The 5,180-nt window shown below is 34.6% G+C and overlaps 1 long non-coding RNA gene across 1 annotated transcript; it reads left to right on the top strand.

Annotated features, from left to right (window-relative positions):
- The first annotated feature begins 2,292 nt into the window (after positions 1-2,292).
- On the top strand, positions 2,293-4,272 carry LOC112157447. The gene is made up of 3 exons (XR_002921154.2): positions 2,293-2,603; positions 2,695-2,783; positions 3,645-4,272. It is a non-coding gene; the product is annotated as an uncharacterized LOC112157447 (long non-coding RNA).
- The last annotated feature ends 908 nt before the right edge of the window (positions 4,273-5,180 follow it).

A 5,180-nucleotide genomic window follows, 5' to 3' on the forward strand; every position in this document is an offset into this window, starting at 1 on the left:
ACATTTCACAACGTTTATTTATGACTCCACTGTGTTCTGATGGGAAAAATGTGGATGTTTTTTTGAAATATTACATTTAAACATGTTTTTTTTTTCATTGTGGTCTATATTTGCTAATCTAGTGAGCATCAATGCACGCTAGTTTTTTGCAAAGACTTCTGGGAAATTTCAAGTCCACTCGATTTTGAAAATTAGTAGATTCGGACAGCACTAGAAAATCGCAAATGCACTATAGGGGACTATATAGTGATTGGGGGAGAGTTGGACACAACCTAACTTACAGGAGAGGGAGGCGTGGTGGATTATGCGGTGGAGTTGTGCATTCTGGCAGCTGATTCCCACTGGCCAGATGACTTTTCCTTCATGGTCTCTCCAGCTCTCTCAAGGAATGGCTGGCAGCTAAAGAAGCTCCAAAGAATCTCAAGCAGCTGCTTGACCTGGCATTGGCAGATAAAGGTTCGGATCAGTCTGCAACGCTCTCTTTCTTCAGTGTTTCCTGCCAAAGAAATAAAAATATAGAAGAAAAATGAATACATTTTATAAAACGGCAGCCAAATTTAAACCCCCGGGTTCTCTTGGCTTAAAAATAAAATGACTGTAGCTTTTCTTCAGAGTGAAGGGATGTAGAGAGAGAAACAGAGGCTTGAAGTTCTAGTAGGTCATTGAGATTATTATGAAATTTCCCCAAATCTACTCGTGTTACGCTCTCAGTCTTTCTGCAAACAATTAAAATAAAAATAAAGTAAATTTTTACACACCATCTCTGGCCATTATGTTAACCAGCATGAGTTTTGTGAGTGTTTTGTCCCTGAAGGCTTCATTTCACCACTCACCCCAGTGGCTTCATCAGTCTGTCTGGTGCTGGGTTCATGCCACATGTACAGTAGTCCATGTCTTCCAGGTGGATCACCCACATTCTTGCAATTGGATGCCTCATTAAGAGGAACAAATACGAGAAACCAGAGTGTGATAAATGCTATTTGTGATTTCAAACCAGCGTAGAAACCACAGAAAAAAATGTTCCACTCAGCAGACCAATCATCTTCCCCTTCAGTGGAAAATCTACCTAACTCACATCATCTTCAAGTTAAAGCTTTGACCGCGTCTTCAAGGAGGAACATTTGTACTTTTTAACAAACATGACTGCATCACACATGGATTCTCCGTACATCGTTCTGCCTTTTCTCTGGGGTAACTTATTTTATTTTCATTCAAAGCTGATCAGCATTCATTTTTGTTGACTTTAATGATTTCGATTTAAATTAAGAAAAATGTTTTTTGAAAATAAATCTGTATTCCAGGAGCAGTTTCCTGCAGTTTTAACTGGACTTCTGCATCAGTGTCTGAGGTGACAGTCAGACATGGAGACAACATCACTCTCTACTGTGACTGCAGAATGGAAGATAAAGGATTGACTGTGTGGTTTAGAAACTGTTCCCAAGAGAACCACCCTGTTCTTGCTATAAAAACAAAGCACTACATTCAGATTTTAAGTGAAACTCGGTTTAGATTGACAAAGAACGTTTCCTCTAATTCCTACGACCTGACGATCATCAATGTCACCTATTCAGATGAAGGTTTCTACTACTGTGGAACTGAAGGAAAGACGGTAGAAGACAAAGATAAAATTGGTCCAAGGAGTTGGTATAATTACAGCAACATCATAAAGAAAATCTCCATCAGTAAGTATTTTACCCAAATGACTTTTAATGTAACTTTTTTGTTTTTCTTTTTTTGTTTTTTTTTGCAAACTGACCTTAGTTTGTAAAAAAATAGCACTTTGCTAAATGTCCATAGTCATTTTCTGCTGTAAAGATTTTTTCATCAAGTATCTTGAACCAGAATAAATCTCGAGTATCCAACATTAATTTTAATATATATTTACTTTATTTATGAGCATTTATTCAAATTTTCCATTTTATGTTAAAAAAGCCAAACGATAAACTCAATGGGCTCGAGGTTACAGCTTGAGGGGAAAGATTAAATTTCTGCATAATATGTGTTTTTAAATTCTAGTTTGATTAAGTTTGCTTTTATAATTTTACATAGCTGAGTGTCACTGTAGACTTTTAAAAACATGAAGTAAAATGAAGTAAAACTACCTGGACAAAAGTTCAAACCTTTACAACCTTTGGAGAATCCAGCACTGAACAAATTATATGAACATTAAAGGAAAATTCTTGCTGATGTTAAAGTGAATAAATGTTTGTTTTTTAATAGAGAAATAATTTAATAGGAATAATCTTCACAATTTGCATATTTTCTTAAATTCTTTGATCACTGATTAGGTTCTTGGTAAGCTATATTTGTATACTGAAATAGAAAAATATCCAAAATATATCAGTTGCATTTTTTTGTTTGTTTTACTTTTCCTCATGGAAGTGTTGTCATTTCAGATTACTTTTAAAAAGTGTCCTAACTGTTTAAGAAATACTAACAGCTTAATGTTTTTTATCCAGACTCTAATGGACCTTTTCAATGTACCAGTGACAGTCAGCAGAATGATGATGTTTGCTGGACGCTGCTCTTCTCTGTGTGTCCGGTTGTTTCTGTTCTCTCTGCTCTCCTCTCAGTCCTGGTTTACAGGATTTGTCAGAAATCAGGTATCTAATGTAGTAATGTTTCCTTAGATTATTTCATTCAGCCTTCATGATGCATCTAAACATAAATCACATTTTTTTTTGTTGTTTAAAGGTTTTTTTCAAACTTCTGAGACAAAATTTTCTCAGAATTCAGAAAAGAAACAGAACTCAAGAGATCGGACGAGTCGGACTCAACATCAGGTAACCGGCACCAACAGCCTGTCAGGGTTTTAGAGCAGTTAGGTAAAATCAAAAACTATTTCTAATTTAAAAAGTTAGAGTTGTTTTTTATTTTATCATAATTAGGATAAATGGTTTTAGAAAAGTTGTATTTTAAAATGGAATTAATTTTATTTATTTAACTCTTCTTTTAACGCCTCTCAAGTGAGAGTTCTTTGCATCAAGGACGGTGTTTATTTTGGTTGCAAGAATCTCACATAAAACCTGCAGTCCGACATAAATTGCTTTTTGGTGTTTAAGTTTAGCCTCAGTCTTAGTCAAGCTTTCAACTTCCTGTCAGTGGGGCTTTCAAACTAAACTGTTTCGCTTCACTTGAAGTTGGTATCAGATGATTTTTCAGGTTTTAATTGAACACATGATTCTGGAATTGTGGGTTGGAAGTGGAAAGGTAGAAAATAAAAAAACTGGTAGTTTAATAAACAACAGTCTTGTTTCAAGTACTTTCAAGTCTAAGCAGGTCCAGGAATCTTAATCTTGTCTTTTATAATAGTAAACTGACCACATGTACTTCTCCAGTTTCTCTTTGTGACTAGAATGGATTATTTCCATGGGATGACCCCCTAACCTTGGCAAACAGAAAGCAAAGATCAAGTTGTGGAATGTTTTTGCATTAAATATTCAGTGTTTACATTGGGATCTTACAACTGTTTTTTAAAAATATTTTTGTACTGAATAGTAGCTTGTTAGGGGTGTCCAAACTTTTTGCAAAGACGGACACATTTTATGAAGTGAAATTGTCTGAGGAACAAACATTCAGCCTGACATGTTTGTTTACTTTTGTAACACTAAAAATCCTCAGAAAATGTTTTTTTTCCTTTCCAGGATGAGGATGTGTGTTATGCTGCCCTGGAAATCAAACATTCATCTCTGAAAGCAAAGAGGAAGAGGACAGCTCAGGCCTCAGACTTTAGCACGTATTCTGATATCAAGATATCTCAACTGTAGAATATCTTCCACAAATGAGTCCATGATTGTGATCAGAAAACTAACAATGCTCTTTGACATTGACATTGTTAACCCTTTTTTTAAGTATCTTTAGATTAAATTTAGGATATTTTCTTGCATGCAGACCCAAATTCCATTAGATTCATGTTATATAATTATATTTTGACCTTTTAATTCATGTTCTTTATAAATGCTACATTTACTTGCTAAATATTTAATTAGCAGACTAAATATTTAATTTTATGAATTGAACTATTAGTTTGCAAATTAAATGTTTACATCTGACCCAGTTGTTTCTTTTGCTAACTAAACATTTACTCTTTGTATACTCCAAATTAAATACTTAGTTCACAGCTAAATATTTAATTTGTTTACTAAATATTAAGTTTGTAACTAAATATTAAGTTTGTAACTAAATATTTGTATTTGTATTTTTTATTTTTTTTTTGCATCTTTTTTTGCATCTTTACAATAAATGCAGTCTAAATATGAAAGAAGTTTCAAAGTTTCATGTTACTGAAAAACTGGCTCGTGGGGTTGCCCGACTGGCGGATTCCATAGATCTGCTAGCCTGTGTAGGATAGTCGCTGCTGCTGTGACATGTGGCTTTATATGGGGGTGGCCGGGCACTAATTTTGTGGTTCTCATTCTTTGCTATTTTTTATGATCAGTGTTATAATTTCATCAGGCTTTGAACTGTAATCTAAAATGTGGACAGTGAGACGTTCTTTTATCAATGATTCTGAACTAAAAGTTAAACACAGAGGTGTGTGTTTGTGGAATTTGTCAACAGGGCCACATGGCTTTTGATTTAGTCTATTTCTTTCTAAATATTCTCAAATGAAACAATAAAGTTAAAAAAATGCCAATTTTGAATGTGAAAAATTGAGAAAAATGTATTTCAATAACATTCAAATATTGTTTAATGCAAGTTCAGCCACTTCCTGGAAGTCACAGAAACGTTCACAGTCACACTCAGGTAATCCAGAGGGGCAAGCTGTAGTCAACAACCCTTTTGTCAACAGTTTCAGCAGCGTCCAGTGACGTTCATGGCTGGTGAGGCACTGATGTCATCAGTCAGATTTAGAAACATATGAACCCTACAGAGTAGCTTATTCACTATTTGATTCAGTTAAAGTGTGTCGTTTACATTTTCATTTCAACATTTTTCTTCCATATACAACCTGTAGCATAGGAAAAAACAGTTATTATTGACTTACTTTTACCTATAAATGTATTGAATAAATTCTTGGAATCTTGGAAATCATGTTTAATCCATCTTTTTTCTTCTTTCTCTGGTGTGAAGTTATTCTTGTTCTGTTCCTGTTTCCTGACCCTCTGACTGAATCTCTGTGTCATGCACTCCAGGGTTTTGAATTTGAGAGGCAGGACAAGAATCATCCAATCCGTGGG

The sequence above is a fragment of the Oryzias melastigma genome, linkage group LG1 (assembly GCF_002922805.2).
Source record: "Oryzias melastigma strain HK-1 linkage group LG1, ASM292280v2, whole genome shotgun sequence".
NCBI lineage: Eukaryota > Metazoa > Chordata > Actinopteri > Beloniformes > Adrianichthyidae > Oryzias > Oryzias melastigma.